Here is a 27,504-nt window from a genome sequence, read left to right as displayed (position 1 = left end):
TCTCCTCGCGTGACGTGTCCTTAAGATGTCGTATTCAGTTGCTGAGAAGTGCTGATTGCTGGTTGCTCCTGCATTGTGCTTGTGAATTGTGTTGTGAAACGAAACTGAAATCTTAGTGAAATGCTGAATTTTAATAATGAAAATGAATCTAATTAAATGCCAAAAGAAACTGTGTACTCAGTGATAACTGTTTAACTGAAACTCAATAATGAAGTACGTTATGAATGTTACGTACGTGAATTGCAATGTCTGACTTGAAATATCCACAAAACAGAACACTGCTCAACTCGGAAGAAAATAGCTGTTTAACATTACCTACGCAGTTCACTGAAAATTAAGGCTTAATTAGCACAGCACTGAACATTATACTGTTTTCTCATAAGAATGGAAAGTGAGATCTGCCCTAAAAGAAAAGTGATTTACCTCATTCTCAGGACGCTCTTTTGTGTCTGTTGTACTGAAATTCTCGAAAGCAAATTGAAATCAGCAAATTCAGCAGCTAAAGAAAAATAAGCTACTAGTTACTAAATTTTTCTTTGCTTGTCCGAAATAAACTGTGGCAACTTGTGGCGTAATGCGCAATGCACATACGTCAAAAATATTTAAAACTTTACTACGAATGATGGAGGAGGAGGGTTTTATTTAAAAAAAAGAGTTCTTGAAACATTGAATTCTAATTACTGTCAAAAAAGACTGTTCAACTTAAGATTACTCTAACAATTACGAATTTTTCTCATTATATAAACTACAGATATATAAACCAATTGCGTTATTTGTGACACAAGGAAATCAAATTAATACTAAACATAAATATTATTAGTTATCTAAGGCAGAAAGATTTCCTTCAGATAATAGTTCTGACAAACAAAATTTCGTTCTTGCGCGTGCATTGGTTACCTTGAAATATTCTTCCAAAAATCTTATCCCTTCATAAATTCAAGAAAATATCTTTACAGACAAGTTTTCGTCTCAATAATAAAGCATCCAAGGTAATTCCTCCCAGATACACAAATATCAGATCTCCTCCTCTAAAACTCAGTTTCTCGCTACTACGGCTCTAATAAGAATGCCCTAACGCTGCAGAACTGACTGGCGACCACGAGATTGCATTATACACAGATTCAAGGATCTCACCCACTAGTCGTGCAGCGCACTCATGAATCTTTATCCCAATACAGTACGAAATATTTACAATGGCAGAAAACATATGGAAACCTTACAAACTTGATTGTTAAAGGCTGAGGGGAATGCTGTTTATTTGCTTAGAAAATGGCTCTGAATGAAATTAATACAGGTCTTATGGTGAGTTCCGTTTGTGCTTGAGAGAAGGGCAGTTCAGTTTTGGCTTGACAGTCAATCGTTCAGAAGTGGTAGTGGGCAGTCTGGAGCTGGCCGCAACTCATCCGCTAACTCAGGTGCGGCGCGTGACTTACTGATTAGCAAAGAGTCTATACGTATGTGGCCAATATTAAGGATTTTCCACGAGAGAAATTATTTACGCGAATAAGTATCGGAGATTTGAGTGTCGAGAACTGAATCTATTAAAAGTTAATTTGAGCGTAATTTAATGCGATTTAATTCACTAATACTGGAAGAATTGCAAGTGCTGTTGGCCTTTTGAGTGTTGGAGTAGGTTAAATTGATTTCTTTGATGTCACTGGTTTAGATCGGAATTACAGTGTTCGGTAGTAATAAAAATAATGTCTCTGTCTAGCTCGCTCAAAGTCAGTTGAGTCGAAGTTTTTGGATATGTTAAAGACTGATTTAATTTTGCCACTAAGATTTCAAGTTTTAATTTCGTCTTTTCTGGAACTGACTGAGCAAACCCGATCCATCCTCCCGAAACCAGGTAGGTAAGCAGGTAACAGGACCGAATCATCCCAAACTAACACGTTGTATGTCGTATTATAGACAATAATATAATTATCTCTGCCATGATCCTTATCTCCTTCTCCTACCCCTCCAAAGTTTAAAAAAAAAAAAAAAAAAAAACAATTGATTCACTTACGCACGCTTTGCGCGTGACCTTGAGCGGGACTTAAGTCGCTGGCGTTATGCCGACTGGACTTTATCTCAATACGATAAAAGATAAAACTTTTAAACATACTCACAATACACGCGAAAAAATTTTACATCTTCTACTGTAACTACATTTCTTTCCTTTGCCTGCTTCGAGTATTCATAACGTGTAGAACTGCCACCTGCTTCAAACGGGAGGTTTCGGTCGCATCGTTTTTCAGACCCTTGCGGTCTTGGGAAGATTCGGTACCATTTTTCTGACAGTGGGAGGATTCGGGGCTGCTCCCCCAATGTGTGACCGAAAAGCTACGAGAGGCTGGAAGTAATGTCTTTAGTTTTCCCTGGTTATTGGTCCAACGCCTGAAGTGATTCTGTAGCCTAACCTGATAAATGTGAGCGTTTTAGCAGCAGTGGTCCTTAGTGGTTTACTTTTGATATTTAGTCCGCTTGTCAGGGAGATAACAGCCCTCGTGACATATCATCGTATGGCAGTACTGAGAAAGAGAGATAAAATATTGTTGTTCGAACTGAAACAAAAGTATATCCCGACTTATTAATACGTTGAAACCCACGTACTACCGTTTGATGTTAAGAAAGAAAAAGATGATGAAAGAAAGTAATTATTTTAATAAAGAATAATGAAGAAATCAGAGACGTTTCACAAAAGAGATACAAGCTTTAAAGCTTGTGGAAAAATCAAAGATATTAAAACGTGATTGTTAAGTGCGAAAGCAATAAAGTTGCCAAAACTAGTATAAAAAAGAAGCATAATATCACTCGGATGGACGGAACAGAAATAATTTGCACGTTACAAAAGAAAATAAGATATTGAATAGTTATTATTATCAACTATTTTGTAATTGTAACAAAGAAAGAGATTTTCGATAGTCAGTCAGGAAAAGATTATATCGTTTGAGTGTAATTACGATCATCGCTGACTTTAGAGCAAAGATTTTTCCTCTTTAAACGACAATTTTTAGCATTGATGTGCTGTAGGAAAATTGGAATAAAAATGATTTTGAAGAGCATGACTTTAATGGTACATGATTATGTGAGTACTTATTGCACGAGTCGGAAAGTTACACGAAGTGAGACACAAGGGAACTAAAGACAAGAGCTACCAGTGGCCAATGTCTTATATCAATGAGACAAGCTGAACAGTTGTGCCGAAGCGGGATTCCAATGCCCGAACTGGAATCCCGGTTCACCACAAATTTTCAACTTGCCCATTGATATAAATCAATGCCCACTGGCAGCTAATGGCTTTAATACTTTGTGCATTGATTCATAGCAGCTGCAGGATGAAAGTGGTGTCTGTTCTTTAGGAGAAAAGTGGTGTCTGTTCTTTAGGAGAAGTCGGAAAGACAGTATTTCTTATTAAGTTGTTTAGTCCCAAGAAGGGTTTTGTGTGGGAAACTAATATTTAGACGAATGAATACTATCGTACCGATAAGTTTCATTAACAAATTAACGTTGTCGTCAAGTTGGTATTTTATTTGTTTGGAAGATCTGATGCTATGAGAGGCATTCCGCACAGCATTCTGGTTACATGTAACAAGAATATTAGCGAGCCGATTAAGATATCATGTATATGCTAATATCAGTAAATACTATTACGAAATTATTATTAAATGAACTATGCATGTGTTGAAACAATATACAAGTAGCTTACCTGGGAGTTAAACATTGAAGAGGCTAAAGTCAAAGGAACCACGTTTTTCGAAATAGTTGAACTGTAGGAGCGATCACATGGCGAGGTTCTGCGATCTTCTAACAGAAAAGAAGTCAATATACGGTTAGCGTTTAGCTCTTAGAGAAATAATATAAGCGCTCGTTAAATCTGAAGTTGGCGCGGTTAGTAGCGATATGCAGCATTGTAAGATTGCAACTGCTTCAGTTAACACAATCTTGGAGTGGAATAATTTTATTTTAACACGACGTCTTGTAAAGTTCTATTTACTGTGATTAACATTGGTTTACTCGCGTGGGTGTAACGGTGTGACGTGATTAATCCAAGACAACAGTGATGATGTGTGCCAAAGCGTCACATCCGACGTAGACGATTTGTTGATTAGATTGTGTATTGAAAATGTAGAAGTCCTCTCTTCGTGTTACGTTCGGTAGAAATGTTACCTGAAAAAACGGATGCCCACCGTAATACGATACATATGGCAGGGTAGTGTATACTGTTCATGGTTGCGTATCAAAGTACTGATCCTATAACAAATAAAACAAAGAATAGCAGGTATGTAGTGTGACTCATGAACAAGGCCAGTGACGAAAAGACGTACAGTAATATTTACGAGACGTTCGAGTACAGAGTTGCTCACACGGTTAGCGATACACTTGCTTATCCAAAAGTGGCTCAGTGGAATAGGCAGCAGGGGTTGCCCTAACAGGTGATCCACGTGGGAATCCAGGTTGAGAGAAAAAAGCTCTGGCCATTACGTACATAGTAGCCTCAGCCTCCGAACAGCTAATAACACGAATATAATCATGATAAAATGTTAACAATTCAGAAACCCAAAACTGGCGAAACGTCTTAGTAATCATTGGAGGACTTCACAGTGGTATGTAAATCAATAATAAATACAATTTACTGACAAATGGGGTACATATTTCGAATATGACCACCTACGAGAATTTACGACGACGCACGTAGTTTAGTCGCCGGTACGGTAGCTCAACGTGTTCGGTCAGAGGGCTGCTCGCTCTCTGTAATAAAAAAGAAAAAGAGTAAAGGAATCAACGATCAACTTGAACGGATGTCTTGTGACGTCCGCCCAGACCAAACGCAACCAACAATACCGAACAAAATGGGAAAAAAAAATGTTCACAGTTACAGCGATATCCACGATAGATTCAGAGAAGAGATGGTCTCCAGAGGTATCTGACGTGCGACGCAATGCTGTCGTCCTTGGGCCATCACAGTCGGTGGAATTATTAATTAAATTGTTCAACATTATACAGTTCGATCTTTAAAGTACGTACGAATAAAGTCAAGCGAAGAGAGGATGATATTTTAACTATATTACGACGCCGGTTCCTTATATTTCGTGATAATTCTATAAGATTGAACTGCCTTCTGCTAGAAACAAGGCTAAATAAAAACGTGTTATGTTCAAAAGTGGCTGGGAAAAATTAGCAAAGAAATAGATGATTTTAAACAGTATAACTGTAAGAATAAACTGGTGTAACCCAAGCAGAGAATTAAGATTAACACAGTGAGAGATAAAAATAAGAAACTGCCACTTGACATACGTAAGTGACAGATGCAAATAATGAATTAAAATTTTTGACAGTGGCCCTGAATTTGAAAGTTTTGATGACCATGTTGAAGAGGAAAAACTCATTGATGAAAGCAACGAGGGACCACTGATCAAAAAAGGAAGAGTTGCTCGTTGCACTAAATAACTTAAAATGAAATAAAGCAACGGTTACAGATGACGTCCCTGTAGAGCTGCTACGGGACCGTGATGACGACATGAGAAGTAATTTGTCAATTGTGGTATCTAATTGTTATCGTAAGTGTATCATACATCTTGACTTCTAAAAAAGTAAACTACTGCAATAGCCAAGAGAATTTCACAAGTTATATAACATTAGTCCACCTCTTAATGCATACGCAGCAGACATGTGAGTGGTAGTAGGTAAGGAGAGGAATAAAAATAAATTACACTCGAACTTAACCAGTGATCAGTTTGGCTTCTGATCAGGGAAAAGAACGAGAGAATCAATATTTGGAAAGAAGGTTAGAAGTAAACAGAATAAACATATTTAGCTTTTACTGACCTAGGAAAAGCACTTGATATTGTAGGTTGTTATTTATTTCAGTGCACAAAACAGGACTGGGCGATTAATTTCGACCACACACAAATGTGAAAGTACTGAAATGGATATCAATAGTGGTAAGAAAGAAGCACAAATCAGAATAGGAGTAAACCAAAGGTGCCCTCTATTATGTTACTTATTTAATATGTTCGTCGTGGAGGCAACAATAACAACGAAAGGAAATATGAAAGGCATGAAAATTAATGGTATTCATGTTCACTATATCAGACTTGCCGATGACTTTACAGTTGTGGCATACCAACAGAGAGAACTAATTAATGTGCTTACGGACCCAAACCAAAATACAACTAACCTAAAAATATATACCAAGAAAACAAAGGTCATGGTGATACAGAAAAAAGGAGGTGGAGATGAAGACTCTCACAAAAATAGGCGGTGAGCAACTCGAGGAAGCAACCAAATTTCACTATCCCTGTAACGCTGTGAAGGGAAACCATAGATTTCTCAATAAAATCAAGAGACGAATGGCATCAGCTAATGGTGGCTTCCAAAATAAGAAGAGCCTTCCACTGAACAAGCACATCAATTTCCATACTAAGAAAATATTTGTAAAGACCTTTGTATGGACAGTCGCAACATATGGATGTGGATCCTGGGTATTAGCAAAGCTGGAGAAAGTTTGCCTAGAAGTTACGGAAATGTGATTTTGGAGAAGAATTACAACAACTGGATGGACTGACAGAGAAAAATAGGCCAGGTGCGAGTAGGACTCGCACAATGAACTTTCCGTAGAAACTTAGATATGTAGTCAGGCCATACATTCCGATAATCGAGAATCTCGACGATATCTGCTTGTTTTCGCCATTGATGCTGGCAACATATCGATCCCGGGAATTCCAAGACTTCCGAGAAGGTTTTAAGTCTGAAGTCAGATAACAAATGGCAAAAAGAATGTTTTTTCGTGTGATATAATTACAATTTAACGATTTTCGGATGAGTGATTGAGAGTACTAAAATTTGTGACGCAAATGGCCATATATTTTGGCTGCATTGGCTTAGAAACGTATATTTATTACACCGCGAAGGGAACGTGGACCTTGGTACGTCACACAAATATCAACTTGATACGTTAGCCCGATCCTTTAAAATTGTTTTTAACAGTCGGACAGACAGAAAGAAGAATAACGAAGTGATCCTACGAGCGGTCCGTTTTCACCGATTGAGATACGGAACCCTAAAAACGAATGAGATAGCTCTATAAGAAACAGGAGAGAAGAAAGAATTACTGAAAAATTATAGGCCAACACAAAGCAATACTCGCCGGAAAATTCGTTGGACATCATATTCTTTTAAAAACATTTTAGAAGGCAAGAACAGGAATCAAAATGAAGGGACGACCGGAGCATCCTATTTAAAATAGGAAAAGCAGATGCCAGACTGAGATTCATTGGAAGAATCCTAAGGAAATGCAATCCGACAACAAAGGAAGTAGGTTACAGTACGCTTGTTCGCCCAATGCTTGAATACTGCTCAGCAGTGTGGGATCCGCACCAGATAGGGTTGATAGAAGAGATAGAGAAGATCCAACGGAGAGCAGCGCGCTTCGTTACAGGATCATTTAGTAATTGCGAAAGCGTTACGGAGATTATAGATAAACTCCAGTGGAAGACTCTGCAGGAGAGACGCTCAGTAGCTCGGTACGGGCTTTTGTTAAAGTTTCGAGAACATACCTTCACCGAAGAGTCAAGCAGTATATTGCTCCCTTCTACGTATATCTCGCGAAGAGACCATGAGGATAAAATCAGAGAGATTAGTGCCCACACAGAAGCATACCGACAATCCTTCTTTCCACGTACAATACGAGACTGGAATAGAAGGGAGAACCTATAGAGGTACTCAGGGTACCCTCCGCCACACACCGTCAGGTGGCTTGCGGAGTATGGATGTAGATGTAGATGTAAAATATATGATCAGTAACATGGGATGTTCTTCAAACATGAACATGGAGCGGACTGCTCAATGGAGGAGGTTGTGACCGCAAGGAGAAGGCTTAGCCTTATGAAAGGTAAAAAGAATAACGTAAAAGTTTTCTTTTAACTATGGTAGAATACTCGGTTATGCAAATGAAGTCATTCTCCTAAAAAGTTTGATAGTCGTAACAGGTTATGAAACCACGAGTCAGAGGCCGCGCAATAGGTAACAAGCAACAGTGCACCACTACAGATTCATCGAAAAGTGGGGACGGGTACATGAAATAATATAGACTGCCGATCGGCGGAGAATAAGCAACAGTGTTACCGATGGAGGGTGTACTAGGGAATGATAAAAACAGAGTTTAAAGTCGCTTTATGTAAATGTGGCATCCAACAAACAGGGATAGAACAGTAGCTGTAATTTTGCAGAATCCTGAACGGGCTAATGCGGCTTGTGTACAATGTTTCGCCTGTGAAAATATTTCGAGAGATCGGTTCAATATTAGATCGGACTGCATATTCAATTCGTGTCTTCTAATTGACTGCAGTTGTAAAATTCAATATCTTGTGGTCATATTATTGTATGTTTGTCATATTGCAAAAATTAACTGTTGATTTTCAAAGATAGAATGGAACGTTGTCTGAAACGTGTTCCAAAATACCTTGCATCAAAAGTTGAAGGTGGTTGGTGTACCTGGAAGATGCAGCATTGAGATTTTTTGTACAAGTCTATCGGATGCAAGAACGTGACGTAAAGACTTCAAGATCCATAGTTTGCAGTAAGGTACTTAACGACTCACTAAAGGTGAAAAAAAGGCAATATGACAAATCTTACATCAATCTCGTATTTTTTTTTATTCTAATGGCTCACCTCTATCCATGTTATGCAGCAGACTTGTTCTGAATAATTACTCGGTACCTGCTAACATCTTCCGGCATTACGAATGGAGAACTTTTATACGTAAGAAATGTACCGATATACTGTACAAAATATCAAAACGTGGGACGAAAAGTCAGACACAAAACAAAGTAGAATGAAAATAGCAAAAAACTCTGAAAATGCGCGTGCAATTAGCTCTCATAATGGTAATTTATAATCAAATGAAATAATAATGGTACAAACAGACTCTGTAGGATAATTGTATAGAATCTGTATGCTAATGGATTATTCTTCTACTCGCTAACGAAAGGAACTAAAAAGATTCACTCTCTGTTCTAATCTCGAAGCTGACACACGCAACGGCCACCATTACGTATTGTAAGTTGTAAATTTTAAATAACGTATGATAATTTATGCTGACTGTGTATTTTTTCCTTCATATGCCGAGTGACCTTCATGCAGAAATAAAAATACTATTTGTAAGGTTTTCAGCACGCTGGATAAACGACAAGAAACGAACAGTCGAACAATCGACCATTCTTGGCAGACATCTTGCGTAGGAAAAAATTAATTATAAATTTAATTGCGTTCCGTCATCAATGGACACTTTAAAAGACTTGCACCATAATTATTAAGGAAAAGAAAGTGAGTATTTTATGTCGTATGAAAGTGAAAACGAAGAAGATTCCATTAAGTTCAGTTTTTGGCCGCTTCTTCGCAAGACGAATATTATTACGTTAAGAAAAAAAGGGAAATACTTTCTTTCAGTACAAGGTTTGTTTTAATTAAATTTCACTATAGTAATGATATCCTGCAGCAATATTTTAATGTGATAACACGATAACACGAAATACAATGCCTGAGACTAGGATTAGGTTTTTTTGGCAGTATGAAAACTCCACGTAGACCTCAGTTTTAACAACTCCTAAAAGCGCCTCAGAAATCCAATACTATCAAAGCGGTGAGTCGCGCGCTGTAATCAGACTTCAGAGAACTATTTTACGAAAGAATAGATTCAGGTCCCACATATTTGAAAGGTTCTTTCTTGTCCCCGCTCCGCCAAATAAGTGCTCTATTCACGCTCTTGCCGGGCGTAAACATCAATAAAGTTAGGGGGTAAGATCTTAAACTCGTTTCGTCACATTCATTGAGTAAACCGTCCGCAGCTCGTGGTCTTGCGGTAGTGTTCTCGCTTCCTGCGCACGGGGTCCCAGGTTCGATTCCCGGCGGGGTCAGGGACTTTTCTCTGCCTCGTTATGACTGGGTGTTGTGTGTGTCTTTCATCATCATTGACTCGCAAGTCGCCGAAATGGGGTCAACTAAAAAGGACTTGCAAATCAGAGGCCGAACTTCCCCGCATGGCGCCTCCCGACAACAATGCCATACGATCATTTCATTGAGTACAATGTAAGTATACTTGAGTCGGTGTTCGGACTGAACGGTAGTGGTACAGAAAGGTTATTGAGAAATCACACAAACTATGAAGTATGCAACCCCAAATGTAAATGAAAATCCGCGGAGGCTTAGTATTTGGTCAGGTAGCGCACTGCACCAGCGAGCGAAACACACATTATCGCTGAGATTTTAATAAAACCTTATGCCGTAGACATAACACAATGTATGCTCGATAGAAAGCATGCATCTTTGTACAGTGCCGCTTTCGAACGACACTGTTTCCCATCGACTTAACGATTTTGCAGGCTATGTTACACAGGAACTAGTTGGTCGCCTTCAACACAACTAATCCTTCGCGCAGATGGATGAATGTACCAATGTTTATAGACCGGCTATATTGCTGATAATTGTAGAATATGCATAGAAACATGTACTGCTGATGTGTGCATTTCTACAAACTACTAAGCCAGCAAAGAAATTTTTAACATGATTAACAATTTTTTTAAAATAAACCATCTCGACTGGAATATTTAGAGCGATATTTGCGAAAATTGAGCCAACGTGATTAAGGGTAAAACAGCAGGAGCGGTAGCACTAGTAAAAAGTAAAGAGCCAAAATGCAGTTTCAGCTATTATATCAGGCATAGACAAGCATTCGCGATGAAGAAACGGTCTTGGGAAAGCAGTAAAAATAATCAATTACGTTAAATCACATACTCTTGAACGCTGATTGTTTTCAATACTGTGTGAATATTATGGGCGCAAGACGGTTATGTTAGCGTAAAACCTTGACATGATTATGTGAACTATTAGCTGAACTGCAAAATTTAAGACTGACTGCTTTTTTAACTTAAAAGACTGTTGGAGCGCCATGACTTGGTTCTCCACACTCCCTCTTCGGCAAATATATTTGGAAAAATAAATGAAATAAATCTATCTTTACAAGGAAATAAAAGGACAGTTTTCTGTACTAGTAACAACCTAACCGCCTTAAAAAAATCAGATTTTTGGATTGTGTTGGCAGGAGAGAACTAAACAGCTTTTTAACATTGAATGTTTTGGTTGGTGAGACATTAGAATTTCCAAAAGAAATATTTGAAGAACTGGTCCATTGTCTTCTCATATGCACACGTCTTTTGGGGCGATTACCCGAGCACAATGCACAACCGAAACTGAATTCGTGGGTTCCAAATCCTTTTGTACCGAATTTGCAGATTCCAGAAAATATGCCAAACGAAATCTGTGAATTCTTTTTAGAAATGACATCCGAGTTGAGCACGGAATCATTTTCAGAACAATGTCACTTGATCGTTTTTGGTACAGGATTCGTGACGAATATCTACAGCTTGCCACACAGGCTCCGAGGTTCTCCCGTTCGCAGTAACATATTTGCATGAAACGGGAATCTCAGCATGTTCAGCTACAAAGACATAATAAGGCAACAGATTGAAAGATGAACCTGACAGCTCTCTCCTGCCAAGTCTGACATCAAACACTTAGTCAAAAAATAAAAAAATAAAAAAACTTCATATCTCCCATTATATGCAAACAATTTTATCAATTTACAGTGAAATCAGTACAGTGTCATTTTGTGTATTGTATTATTGTGTGTTGTTTTGTATATGACTGTAGAAGTTTGTAGTGTACAATGTACCTAGTTTTGTATGAGGTTCATTAAATGATGACAACTAAAGAATGAATATAAAACCAGGAGTGCTTATTTAGGGGCTCCGTAAAATATTTAGTATTTCAAAGGTTGAGAACACCTGCCCTAAACACCTGCTCTATACTGTTAGGGCATATGTGTCTTTAATCAACAGTTGTATACACGCAAGTTAAGTATGAAGATGCCGCGCGCAGAACTGGGGAAAGGGGGGGGGGGTGTTCTGTTTCTATTTGAACTAGGAATACGAGGTAAAAAGTTTTTGGTTTAGCCTGAACCAGTGGCCATTTGTGTAGCCATTCGAATATGCGTCTTGCTGTAGCTATGTTACCAGATATTAAGCAATTTTCGAACGACTAACCGGAGATGGCACTCAGGCGAATTGGACGAATCGATTATTTCCTTTTGCAAAATATTTTAATTAGGCTGAACTTATTGTTCAGCTTATGACATCATTTGTGTGCATTTTTCGAGGTTTGCGTGCAAAAACAGCCACGGTTAAATAACTCCGGACTGATGGTTCAAATTTGGTCCACCGGTGTATCGGTCCTTGGTCTAAGACACAGTTTATCTGTTTGAAAAAATATTGATTCACTTGGAATTTACACGTAAAAAACATGTTTTCATGGGGAGGGGGGGCTTTTAAACAGCGCCATTTCTGTACTTTCAACTTGTACGAAACGGTTCAGACTTTGCACGAGATCAGGTAAATCCAATGATCTTTATCCGTTGTCGAGATACGATGATTTAAAGATGAGCTGAACAAAACACATACAATTCGTCCTATCTGAGTTGATGCGAGGGAACTTTTTAAAGTAAATCAGAAAAATAAAAAAATGTATTGAAAGCCCACTTTTAAAAAACTAGCTTCATTCGGATTTTTGTAAGATTTTTACACGCACCATTTCTGTGTTTCAAACTGGTGCGAATCGGTTCAATTTATGTAACAACGTAGACAAATACACGTAATTAATGGTCGTCCTGTTGTTAGTGAAAGCTTTATCCGTTGCCACGATACGACGATGTAAAGTTGCACATCCGTAATATCCGACTTTACTCGAATCGCACGTGCTAAGATGTTTTAAAGTGATACTGACAATGATATATTACATGTATTCTTACGGTAACTATAAAAAAAGTTTGAAAAAAATTTTCTAGTAGCGATTTCATAATTTTTATTGTTTGCTATTATATGCTTTGAACAAACGATGACAAGAATTTTAAGGTAAGAGACAAAAACAAGATGTATGCTTTTCAGTAGCTTGTTATCTGTTGCGTGAATCGTTCAGCTTGAGATATAATAAACTTTGAAGTAAGTTTATCTCTGTAATATGGCCGTATGATAAGTTTATCTACGTAATATAAACTATTTACATACATTATTATCAAAAACATCGCACAGTATTTACTATCACGTTCGGTGTTGCATTTATGTTTGCCGTTATTTTGTGCACTTTATTAAATATTTACTGTTATACGTCTGCATATACAGTGTCATGCGTCCATGAATAAAACGTGTGTAACTATAAAATGAAAGATTTTAAAAAAGCAATAAGAAAAATAAACAAAATTAAACGTAAAGAGAAGCAATAAAAAATAAAATGTGTGAAAAAAAACAGGAAACGTCCCACGCGCATGTGACATTGATGCGGTGGCTAGGCTTGCGTGTTCTGACAGTGAGGACACAGAGGCTGTACTGGACAGATTCAACCAAACCAGGCAAGAAACAGTAGAGGAGCCATACTAACCACAATTTAAAAACTTACGCCGGATCAGTCGGCACCCTAGTCAAAAAAATCTTTATCGGTTACCAAATTATGGACGTCTAATGTCAAAATTATGGTAGGGTAAAAGCTAGGAGCCAGAATGAAAAATGCTCCTGTCATAGCACAAAAAGGGTGAATGTGTCCTGCCCAGAGTTAGGGGTGAAAAAAAACAATTACACAATTAGTTCATACTATTACAAGAAGTGCCCAAAAACCGATAAATGTTGGATGTTCTGAAGTTTTGTAATTGCACTGTGTAAAAAAAATTGAAAAATTTCTTACAACAAAAAACCAAAAACGAAAACAAAGGAGTGTTTTTCACTCATACTTTACATGATTTAATATAATTTCGTTTTCCATGCTGTCCAAGTGAGCAAAGTCGCAAGTCCTCTAAAGGCAAGAGGAAAAGAGGAAATTCTAATTTCAGAATTAAATGCAAGAAGACTCGTCATATCCTTGTACGTCTTCAACAGACAGGTGAAGCCAGCTGAGAATTAAATGCAAAATTTCCAGAATATCAGCGTATTTTTGGTTGTACGATTACACATTTTGTTCTGTAGCTGTTGATCAATATGAGTGCGACGTAATAACTAAAAATACTGAAAAGAACAGCCAAACATGTAACTAAAAGTTACGAGAAAGGAACAGTGTGATCATGTACAGAGGAGCGCGCGATGCCGACCAACCGCCGTGTCACCCTCTGCCAGTGACATCACTTGCATGCGGTATGGAGGCCATGGGATCGGCTTTCCAGACCTTGGATCCGCTGTTTCCCTTTTAAGTAACTTCTTAGTTGGCCTCACAAGTGATCGAAACAAGTCACCTTTTGATAAACTTGCCTTAGTGACCAAGACTGTTTTATAATTAATTTCAAATATTACATTGTGATCTCTGACTTATATACTATTCTCCAGCACGTTTTTTAAAAAGAATTAATTCGTAGGTAAAGTTCAAGACAGAAATCATGGCAGTTATTGTTAATAACTTACTTAACTTGCAAATGGCGTCAGTGTCCAGTGGCGGCGATATCTGCGTGGATTTAATACAGCCCATCAGGACCAGGGTTGTGAAAATGACACAGCAGAAGCGATATAACTTATTTCCAGATTATTACGTCTAATTTTCATTTAACGTTAATCAGTCCACAGTCACAAACACTGTCCAAAACACAACGCAAATGTAAACTCGGAATGCCCATGAAAGTTATGAACAGATCCTTTGTCTATTGAACTACAACCAGTCAAAGAACTTTACATCGTGTTCACTATCTCTGATGTGGAACGAATCTGATTCAACTGGTGCCAAGCAGGAATAGTATATACCTCGCAGATTAGTCCGGAGGCTTCCAGGAAGTTCTAGAGATCAAATTACTATCCCGGTTTAAGTTACTGTAACATCTTCACTTTAAAGTTTATGTTCCCAGATGTAAATTCTTTTAGAGGTTTATGATTTATGGAATTAGAGTAAATATTTCTAAAGTTATACGCTTTATATTAAATTGATACCTTCATGGGATATCGATTATAAATCAGTAAAAATATAATTAGATACATGTGTCTTGAATGACTTAAAATCACTTTGCAAAGTAAGAATACGTGGTAATATAGAATCGCTCGGACACAGCGGCCGGCTGGTTTGAATTGCTCAGTAGACTGTAAAGGTCACCCACTCTATTCTCCGCCGAGAAAGTGAAACTTTGAAACTTTTACTTTGCAAATGGAAACTGTGTGTGACAAAATTTCTCACTAATAATGTAAAATCAAGTACTGTTTAAGATTCCGATTACAATGTTTGTTATAGAATCGGTGTAGCTAACCTGATTTAGAACACGAACATATTTGTGCAAATTACTTTTTAGGTATGGGATTTTAATTAATGGAAAAGCATAAGAATGTCTGTAAATGAAACAGAGAATAAAGGATGGTTATCGTTAATACTCATAACGGCTCTGTCGTGAAATTGTCACACACAATGGCCAGCTACTGCGTAACGAAAATTTGCCCTGTTATAAAACGTATGTATTGAATTTACATGAAATTTTTGTAATGAAAACTGTTCTTAATTCTCCCTGAAGAAGTTTATTTAGGCCCTGCAATAGCTTCTTACCTTGCAACGGAAATTCTCCCTGAAGAAGTTTATTTAGGCCCTGCAATAGCTTCTTACCTTGCAACGGAAAACTCCGCTCTGCTCTGTTTGCACTTAAAAAAGAAAGAGCTGAATGATGAGCCATAATAAATCACTGAGCGGCAGTTCGCCTTCTTATCTTAGCAATCTATTTAGGCTTACGTTTTTTTATGAGATTAAGTTTTATGGCATATTTATGGATGAAGAGGAAAGTATTTTGAAATTAAACTGATGTCTTCAATGACACAGAAATTATTTGTATTAACATGAACAATTACATTTTCTTATCATTGTCATGTACGTAAAACTACTCTTTGTACACAATCTTTAAATTAAATAATATTCACTCCTTGCCTTTCTTAATGAAATACTTTAAGTAACAGAGAAGTGAGGAATCTCATTGGAATACTGAACATACGACTGATAATTCTCCTTGGGTACCACCATGTAGACATCGTTAGCCATACTGTAATCTTAACTTTTTAGTACTTACCGTATTGTATTGCCTGTGTTATTAAGAAGTGAACCTCTCGCGTGAAGCGGGAAATTCAGATTCGAGCGCCAATATGGCACAAAGTTTAACTGTCGTCATTGCATTATACAGCTAACGGTTTCCGTATTCCCAACTGCGAACACATTTCATGTACTACAATACTTAGCGATTATCGATTGCACCAAAATAAATCCAGTGCAAATCACCTTTTTTTCTACAAATGAGCCGTATGTCTACAAAATCTTTTCAAAATTCATTCTTTATCCTCAGCTATCACTTATAAATCAGGGAGCATCTCAATTCTCTGTGCAGTACTTCCGTTATCCAAGCTCGTTACCCTCCCATGCAAACACATTCTCTCCCTCTTTGGCTAACAAAAGCTTCTGTCTCCGGCGTTCGCCCGAGGCCTACTCAGTAACAATAAAACCACTGGCAGCCACAGAATACGTATCACCCATGTGTTGGGCACGCAAAAGTACTCAAACTAGTGAACATTGCAAATAAACTGTCATACACCGAACAAACTGGAATTTCTCGTGAGATTTAATCTTTTGTAGGCATTTATTCTAATATGTACTACTTTCAAACTTATCATGTCCTGAACTGAATATTCGCATCGACGCATCAACCATCTCATTTCTCAGTACCTCGTATTCGTATTTCTTGCATACTTCATTGTGAATTTTATCAGTTTTGGCTAATTAGTATATGTATCATCCAACACAATTGCATATAGAGAAATATGTCCTTTAAACCCGTTAATGTGTGTCTACTTTTGGATCTGCTATTTCTCTGACGTTATTACGTTCATCGAAGATATTTTGTATCATTCCTAATGGCAATGTTACGTAGAAATGATAGGTTTTAAGCTTTGTTTTCCTCCAAAATTAGATAGATTTTAGGGTATCGTAAGCTGCTAACGAACGAAAGAAAAATTTTGGTTCAACACCATGGTACAACGATAAGCCAAAGCATTACGATCACCTGATTAACAGCACGTTGGTCCAACCCTGGAATCCTATACAGCTGCGTTTCTGCGCCATATGGATCCGGTTCCGACATGTTGTTGACGGTTCTCCGGAGGTACAAGTATGTGGTACCGAGTGTCTCGCAAATCCCGTAAATTAATCACCTGTGGTCTGTGGGCGCGTAGAAGACGCCATTAGCGTCCCAGACGTGTTATATCGGTTTCAGAACCGGCTACTGTAGCTGCCGAGACATGAACATGGCTTCACTATCGTTCTCTTCAAACCACCGTACGATGTTTCTGGTTTTCTGGTGCGAACAGTTGTCCTCCTGAAAGATGCCATCGTCACAGGGAAATACTCCAAGCATGAAGAGATGCAGGTGGTCCGCAATAAAGTTCACGAGGTCCACAGCTGTCTTGATACGTTCGTTTAGTATCACAGACCCTACGGGAGGGGGGGGGGGGGGGCAGGTGAACGTCCCCCATGTCATAATACTGTTCTCAACGGCCTTCTTCCTTGGTACTGTGTGTGTCACGAGCATCCGTTCACCAAGGTGTGAGGGCGTTTCCGGACACAGCCATCAACTTGACGTAACGAGAAGCGTGATTCATCCTACCAAGCGACATCTTCCCACTGATCCACGATCCAGTCTTGGCGTTACCATGCCCACTCAAGTCATAAGTTGTTATGTCGTTGCATCAACAAAGGAGTGGGTAGAGGTCGTCTGGTGGGGGTTCCCATGTTCAACAGTCTGAGGTCAACAGTGTGGTCGGCCGCTGTGGCCGAGTGGTTGTAGGCGCTTCAGTCCGGAACCGCGCTGCTGCTTCGGTCGCAGGTTCGAATCCTGCCTCGGGCATGGATGTGTGTGATGTCCTTAGGTTAGTTAGGTTTAAGTAGTTTTTAAGTCTATGGGACTGATGACCTCAGATGTTAAGTCCCATAGTGCTTAGAGCCATTTGAACGGTCTGCTCTGAAACACTTCTGTCTGCGCCTGCACTGTACTCTGAAATCGGATCTGACACAGATCGCCCACCTATCCTGCTTCACAGACTGGGCAAGCCTTGTCAAGCAATCACATCGCTACCAAGAGGCATTCACAATAATGGCGAACGGCGGTCATGTTTTGGCTCGTCTGTGAAGACGGTGTAGAAGCTGGAACTAGAGACGAAAGCAGAAGGAAATATCTTCTGTCTTTTCCTGCAGAACCGTATCACAATTTCCTTTAAGCGATTAAGGAAAAACCATGTAAAACCTAAATGTCGGCGACTAGATGAGTATTTTAATATTCGCTCCTCTTCAATGCGAACACAATGCTTTAACTACCTCCCCCCCCCCCCCCCCCCCCCCTTGGACTTCGTTCGAATATGTGCTGTTAAATATATCTCATTAAATAGTTACAACTGTGTCGAGGGGCATTACACTTCTGTTTTCAGACGAAAATCAAAACTGATGTCAGTATTTACTTATCGAGTATTTCCCCCACACCTCCGATCTGTAAAGAATCAAACTCCCACGTATAAAACGTCGTACTTCCTGTAGAATGTGTCGTACAGTAACATTATTTCCCAGGTACCTTCAGTGGTGTGTGTTGAAAGAAGTGTTAGTAGTAAAGAAGGAATAAATTTAACATCATGCCTGATGCGGCAGTTATGTTGCATGAACAGCGAAAATATGTTGCATGATCAGCGGAAACAAAACAACCGATGAACCTCTTTCCTTTAATCTCGTGGAGAGTAGCAGCGAGAAAAAGTTTCAAAAATGTATGAAATTAAGTGTAAGGTTTGTTGGAAGTTACCAAATGTTCTCATTCTCAAATACTGGATGAATGTAGTCTGGGTAATTTGTGTGCTATGTTTCACAGTAGCGAAGGTGAACAAATGCTAATAGCTGTTAAGATATGCGTTCCAGAGCCCACGTTTACTAGACTTTTTTGCTTGGAATGATTGTTCCTGTTACATTCCTCAGTATAAACCATTCCTCCTGCGGCAATCTGAACACAGTTTTAGCTTTCATTCCTTGATTTATTGTGTGAAAACCTTGACGTAAGATTATACCTCTTAATAAGTACAGCATTTTAAATTCTTCAGTTCAATCTACAATTGAATCGCATATAGTTGAAACTAAATAAGTCAGAATTTTCAGTTTTCGTTTTTCCACTGAGTAGTACATTTACGAATATAGCCTATCGTTTGGTGTTGAAATAAAACTCGTCACGCTCCTACAAATAGTAGAAAAGGTGGTGCACTTTACGCTGTTACTTGTTGAAACCAAATAAGTCACTGACTTATTACGTACAAACAGATGCTGTTCTTTCCTGCGCAGAATCTTTCTTCCAACACCACACCTTGTTCGATTATTAATAAAATTATCCATTTCCTTTTTTGTGTCACTGACAGTCTCTGTTGATGTTGGTTGAGCGGTAGTTTGTTGTATTACTATGGTTCCAAAAAGGAAGAAATCATTAAATATCGAAACTATGTACTATAAGTTTGTTATTTCGCTCTCAACAAAAGCAGAATGAAGTCACTTTCAGTTCTGAAATGTTCCAGAAATGTAGCAATAATACATATGGCAGTATTCAGTTTTTTTGTTTCTCCTGAAAAGTGTAAAAAAATTGACTTATTTGATTTCAACAATTGGCAATTCAATTATCTGAAATCCTGAAACAAAACTTTGTTACGCCTGGAAGCCGTTAGATAGGCAACCTGCAACTGCAACATGCACCATTTTAAGCGGTTAGTAATATACATTAATGGAACTCATGCAGAATTGAGATTTATCTTTGTGGAAGCACGTCAAGAACGGCTTCAACAGATCGAAAGCAATAGATGACTTCCCGTTTTACGACTCGTCCCATAAGAAACGTACGTTCTTGTCATTTCGAAAACCGACTCACGTTTAGGAGAAGGTAGCTAAATATTGACTGATCTGGCCTTGTAACAATAACCAAAACGGCCTTGCTGTGCTGGTACTGCGAACGGCTGAAACAAAGGGGAAACTACAGCCGTAATTTTTCCCAAGGGCATGCAGCTTTACTATATGATTAAATGATGATGGCGTCCTCTTGGGGAAATATTCCGGAGGTAAAATAGTCCCCCATTCGGATCTCCGGGTGGGGACTACTCAAGAGGATGTCGTTATCAGGAGAAAGAAGACTGGCATTCTACGGATCGGAGCGTGGAATGTCAGATCTCTTAATCGGGCAGGTAGGTTAGAAAATTTAAAAAGGGAAGTGGATAGGTTAAAGTTAGATATAGTGGGAATTAGTGACGTTCGGTGGCAGGAGGAACAAGACTTCTGGTCAGGTGACTACAGGGTTATAAACACAAAATCCAATAGGGGTAATGCAGGAGTAGGTTTAATAATGAATAGGAAAATAGGAATGCGGGTAAGCTACTACAAACAGCATAGTGAACGCATTATTGTGGCCAAGATAGATACGATGCCCACACCTACTACACTAGTACCACTTTATATGCCAACTAGCTCTGCAGATGACGAAGAAATTGAAGAAATGTATGATGAAATAAAAGAAATTATTCAGATAGTGAAGGGAGACGAAAATTTAATAGTCATGGGTGACTGGAATTCGGTAGTAGGAAAAGGGAGAGAAGGAAACATAGTAGGTGAATATGGATTGGGGCAAAGAAATGAAAGAGGAAGCCGCCTGGTAGAAATTTGCACAGAGCACAACTTAATCATAGCTAACACTTGGTTCAAGAATTATAAAAGAAGGCTGTATAAATGGAAGAAGCCTGGAGATACTGACAGGTTTCAGATAGATTATATAATGGTACGACAGAGATTTAGGAACCAGGTTTTAAATTGTAAGACATTTCCAGGGGCAGATGTGGACTCTGACCACAATCTATTGGTTATGACCTGTAGATTAAAACTGAAGAAACTGCATAAAGGTGGGAATGTAAGGATATGGGACCTAGATAAACTAAAAGAACCAGAGGTTGTACGGAGTTTCAAGGAGAGCATAAGGGAGCAATTGACAGGAATGGGCGAAAGAAATACAGTAGAAGAAGAATGGGTAGCTTTGAGGGATGAAGTAGTGAAGGCAGCAGAGGATCAAGTAGGTAAAAAGACGAGGACTAGTAGAAATCCTTGGGTAATAGAAGAAATATTGAATATAATTGATGAAAGGAGAAAATATAAAAATGCAGTAAATGAAGCAGGGGAAAAGGAATACAGACGTCTCAAAAATGAGATCGAAGGAAGTGCAATATGGCTAAGCAGGGATGGTTAGAGGACAAATGTAAGGATGTAGAGGCTTATCTCACTAGGGGTAAGATAAATACTGCCTACAGGAAAATTAAAGAGACCTTTGGAGATAAGAGATCCACTTGTATGAACATCAAGAGCTCAGATGGAAACCCAGTTCTAAGCAAAGAAGGGAAAGCAGAAAGGTGGAAGGAGTATATAGAGGGTCTATACAAGGGCGATGTACTTGAGGACAATATTATGGAAATGGAAGAGGATGTAGGTGAAGATGAAATGGGAGATACGATACTGCGTGAAGAGTTTGACAGAGCACTGAAAGACCTGAGTCGAAACAAGGCCCCCGGAGTAGACAACATTCCATTGGAACTACTGATGGCCTTGGGAGAGCAAGTCCTGACAAAACTCTACCATCTGGTGATCAAGATGTATGAGACAGGTGAAATACCCGCAGACTTCAAGAAGAATATAATAATTCCAATCCCAAAGAATTAAGGTGTTGACAGATGTAAAAATTACGGAACTATCAGTTTAATAAGTCACAGCTGCAAAATACTAACGCGAATTCTTTACAGACGAATGGAAAAACTAGTAGAAGCCGACCTCGGGGAAGATCAGTTTGGACTTCGTAGAAATGTTGGAACACGTGAGGCAATACTGATCCTACGACTTATCTTAGAAGCTAGATTAAGGGAGGGCAAACCTACGTTTCTAGCATTTGTAGACTTAGAGAAAGCTTTTGACAATGTTGACTGGAATACTCTCTTTCAAATTCTGAAGGTGGCAGGGGTAAAATACAGGGAGCGAAAGGCTATTTACAATTTGTACAGAAACCAGATGGCAGTTATAAGAGTCCAGGGACATGAAAGGGAAGCAGTGGTTGGGAAGGGAGTGAGACAGGGTTGTAGTCTCTCCCCGATGTTATTCAATCTGTATATTGAGCAAGCAGTGAAGGAAACGAAAAGTTAGGAGTAGGTATTAAAATCCACGGAGAAGAAATGAAAACTTTGAGGTTCGCCGATGACATTGTAATTCTGTCAGAGACAGCAAAGGACTTGGAAGTGCAGTTGAACGGAATGGATAGTGTCTTGAAAGGAGGATATAAGATAAACATCAACAAAAGCAAAACGAGGATAATGGAATGTAGTCGAATTGATTCGGGTGATGCTGAGGGAACTAGATTAGGAAATTAGACACTTAAAGTAGTAAAGGAGGTTTGCTATTTGGGGAGCAAAATAAATGATAGAGGTCGAAGTAGAGAGGATACAAAATGTAGACTGGCAATGGTAAGGAAAGCGTTTCTGATGAAGAGAAATTTGTTAACATCGAGTATAGATCTAAGTGTCAGGAAGACATTTATGAAAGTATTTGTATGGAGTATAGCCATGTATGGAAGTGAAACATGGACGATAAATAGTTTGGACAAGAAGAGAATAGAAGCTTTCGAAATGTGGTGCTACAGAAGAATGCTGAAGATTAGATGGATAGATCACATAAGTAATGAGGAAGCATTGAATAGGATTGGGGAGAAGAGAAGTTTGTGGCAGAACTTAAGCAGAAGAAGGGATCGGTTGGTAGGACATGTTCTGAGGCATCAAGGGATCACCAATTTAGTATTGGAGGGCAGCGTGGAGGGTAAATATCGTAGAGGGAGACCAAGAGATGTCTACACTACGCAGATTCAGAGGGATGTAGGTTGCAGTGGGTACTGGGAGATGAAGAAGCTTGCACAGGATAGAGTAGCATGGAGAGCTGCATCAAACCAGTCTCAGGACTGAAGACCACAACAACAAACAACATCCATTCATCGTGTTATCTCATTGTTTTATTGTCTCCACCTTGAAAAAGATTGCTTGACAGGCTCAAGGTATGTTCAAGATTAAAGCAAGAAAATTTAACGAGAATGTCTATGTATTTCTCTACAAAAGGGGCCCTTATTCGACTGTGAGCAGAAACGTGTACCTTTGTGGCTTAAGATGAAAATAAACTGTATGAGTAAAGAGAAATTTGGGGTTTAGAATTTGATAAAGTGGCTGAATATATTTGGTTCAATGACAGCACACAGATATAGCTTATTTAAAGTACTGAGTGCATTCCACCTCAATATAACTCTATTTCCTGCTGTTTTATTGTTCACCATTTCGGTTCATACCTATTTCATTGTTACAGCCACAATTAGTTTCTTTAGAGCCCATGTTAATTGGATTTTTTTTTTTGGTCCATACTACCATCTCAGATTCGATGCTTATATGGAACAAACATATTTCCTAAATAGCGTGTCGACTTAATTTCAGCATGCGTTTGCGACTTGTTTCCCCAAGAGCGCTTTTGACTCGATGTTTCTGGTAGTTGGTCATACTAAACGCAGCGTTATGAGTATTCCGGGTTGTGATTAGCTCAAGATGACATCCTCAAAGTTTTTTGTTATTAAAGCGAAACCAGACTAAGAAGTGAGCTTTACAAATCCCTAAATAAAGCACAACTAATTTACTTACATTTCCGCATGTTAATGTGGTAACAGCTTCATAAGTCTAAGTCATGTTTTAAGCGTTTACAGCTACGTATAGCAGCCGCGGAATTTATGTATGAAAACACACGAGAATTCCTTAGTTTTGCCTCGGGGTGAATGACATAGAAAATCGAAGAAAGCCCACAAATCACGTTATCAGAAGTTAACCATAGACGTACGTAGTTAGATGCATCAATCAAGGCACCCTTTATCGGGTCATGCAGACATTAAACTGCACCTAACTGGACTCTTACGTCTGTTAATAAGACAAAAGACAAAAAGGCCTGTAAAAGAAACTTATAGTGTTATCCACTCTCTTCCCCCTCGAAAAACGATGAGAATGAAAGTGTGATATACGCATCAAGGATTCTCGCGCAAAAAGCCATTAGCCTTAATCTGTCACGGTTCTCAACAGGGTTGCCACCATTAATTACACCATGCAACAGCGTGACCTAGAAACAATAAGTGCTCTGGGTGGCAAGACGTCTAACATTCGTGGGAACTGCTCAGAAGGAGTGGCGTTCGTCCGACCAGCTAATGTAACTGGTACCACAGAAAATATGAGTCACTGTTACAACTCAGACTGATGTCTTTCGAGATTCCTAAATGGAAAACAGAAACGGAAACTTTGCTCGCGATGGGGAGGAAATCCTTGTTCGTGTCCATTTCCAGGCGCAGATTTCCCAGTTATTACTCTATATAGGTATTTTATAGATGTAATTGCTACAGGGTTAATTGATCGTCTGTAAGTTCTACACAGCTCCTAGAATTCAGTCAGTTCAGTAGCTTTTGACGGTGCTTCTCTCTATGCCTCGTGAACGTGTGTTGCTCCTGTTTTGCGTAAATACCCATACATTGTACGCCAGTAAAAAGGTTCCCATTCATGACGATAGTTACAGTTACCAAGGAAATTAAAGTAATCACTTTGAATTCCATAGTGTACGAATAAAACACAAGAATCAGTCACGGATGTCTTGCTTTAATTATACGCGACTCCTCCCAGAGAGTAATAAACAGCGTCGAGTGGAGTATCGCTATTACTCAATTTGCGATGCATCAGGTTCATAGAAACCTTACCATTTCGTTTCTCACCCACTGTGCAACACTTGGACTATAGCAAATAACACAGTTTCTTGACCAGTCATCATAAGAGTTATGATGCTGACGGAACCACAAAGGAAGTGATACCAGTGCACCTCGGAAACATAGCGGGCATTTTTCGTAGCGTATTGTACTCAAGAAAAGAAACACAAAATTTGTGGAATGAGAACCATAAGAACCCAAAGCACAGAAACAAAGTTTTGAGAAACACAGACGTTTGTGAAAATAAAATTTGTAGGCAAACTATCAGTCTCGTATATTTGATTAGTTTTGTAGCCAAGTCTGAACATCGTCTATTTCCTACAAGAAAAATCATGCACCCATTTTACATTATGAAAATTTGGTTTATAATTAGGATTATTGTTATCAATGTTAATCCGAAAAACTTTCAAATACAGGCTGGTGGCAGTGGGGTTGTTTTGGCAGTTGTGTAGTTTGTAATTAACATGAAACTAGGATCAGAACTTAAGGAACAGGTACTAAATGCACCACTCACACAACTACGATTTATCCCAACACCTCATGGTCCTCGTTATCATTATTTTCATGAAGCGCAGACTCTGGCTTAACGTTCAGATAAAACTGTCTGTTTAGTACAGCCATGAAATCTAATACATCTGTTAAGTCTACGTATTTCATGTTTGATCTAATTGTTTGGTCAAGTTTTTGTGTTTCAAGGTTGATATTCACCTTCCACCTAAGTATTTTGGCACAAATGTTCAAAGGCATCTTCAAACTTCGGGAAAATGACAAATTGTGATCTTCCTTGATGTGTGTTTAAGATAATGGTGGCCCCTCAAGACTCCACAAAAGTGCATGGTAACCTGTTCAAAACTTCACCTTTGTAAATTTTTAAAATGTGTGTTCTTACGACTAACATCAGCTTTTGGTTTAGTAGTGACTGAAACCATGGAATTTGAAGCTATGATGGGGCATTCCTTCAAGAGCTTCCAGCTGTTATGAAGAAATGGGCGTCAGTGTAACCAGTGAGTGTTCCTACAGCAAAGAAAATTTATGCTTTGGGCCGTTATGGTAGCGAATACGAGAAAAATTGGTGAGGCACTTTTTCGCAAATTTTCTTGTATGGAGTGTAGGGGTACAGCACCATAAGATCAGCAGATGTCAGGAGCATGCATAGATGCTACGATTTCAAAATCGACGACAGTGTTCATTAGGTCCTTATGCTTCTCATCACCTTATTTACATGACTGGCCATTAAATTTGCTACTCCAAGAAGAAATGCAGATGATAAACGGGTATTCATTGGACAAATATATTATACTAGAACTGACATGTGACTACATTTTCACGCCTTTTTGGTGCATAGATCCTGAGAAATCAGTACCCAGAACAACCATCTCTGGCCGTAATAACGGCGTTGATACGCCGGGGCATTGAGTCAGACAGAGCTTGGATAGCGTGTACATCTACATCTACATGACTACTCTGCAATTCACATTTAAGTGCTTGGCAGAGGGTTCATCGAACCACAATCATACTATCTCTCTACTATTCCACTCCCGAACAGCGAGCGGGAAAAACGAACACCTAAACCTTTCTGTTCGAGCTCTGATTTCTCTTATTTTATTTTGATGATCATTCCTACCTATGTAGGTTGGGCTCAACAAAATATTTTCGCATTCGGAACAGAAAGTTGGTGACTGAAATTTCGTAAAAAGGTCTCGCCGCGACAAAAACGTCTATGCTGTAATGACTTCCATCCCAACTCGTGTATCATATCTGCCACACTCTCTCCCCTATAACGCGATAATACAAAACGAGCTGCCCTTTTTTGCACTCTTTCGATGTCCTCCGTCAATCCCACCTGGTAAGGATCCCACACCGCGCAGCAATATTCTAACAGAGGACGAACGAGTGTAGTGTAAGCTGTCTCTTTAGTGGACTTGTTGCATCTTCTAAGTGTCCTGCCAATGAAACGCAACCTTTGGCTCGCCTTCCCGACAATATTATCTATGTGGTCCTTCCAACTGAAGTTGTTCGTAATTTTAACACCCAGGTACTTAGTTGAACTGACAGCCTTGAGAATTGTACTATTTATCGAGTAATCGAATTCCAACGGATTTCTTTTGGAACTCATGTGGATCATCTCACACTTTTCGTTATTTAGCGTCAACTGCCACCTGACACACCATACAGCAATCTTTTCTAAATCGCTTTGCAGCTGATACTGGTCTTCGGATGACCTTACTAGACGGTAAATTACAGCATCATCTGCGAACAGTCTAAGAGAACTGCTCAGATTATCACCCAGGTCATTTATATAGATCAGGAACAGTAGAGGTCCCAGGACGCTTCCCTGGGGAACACCTGATATCACTTCAGTTTTACTCGATGATTTGCCGTCTATTACTACGAACTGCGACCTTCCTGACAGGAAATCACGAATCCAGTCGCACAACTGAGATGATACCCCATAGCTCCGCAACTTGATTAGAAGTCGCTTGTGAGGAACGGTGTCAAAAGCTTTCCGGAAATCTAGAAATACGGAATCAACTTGAGATCCCCTGTCGATAGCGGCCATTACTTCGTGCGAATAAAGAGCTAGCTGCGTTGCACAAGAGCGATGTTTCCTG

Source organism: Schistocerca gregaria, chromosome 2, assembly GCF_023897955.1.
Source record: "Schistocerca gregaria isolate iqSchGreg1 chromosome 2, iqSchGreg1.2, whole genome shotgun sequence".
NCBI classification, from domain to species: Eukaryota; Metazoa; Arthropoda; class Insecta; order Orthoptera; family Acrididae; genus Schistocerca; species Schistocerca gregaria.
This window is presented reverse-complemented; position numbering follows the sequence as displayed.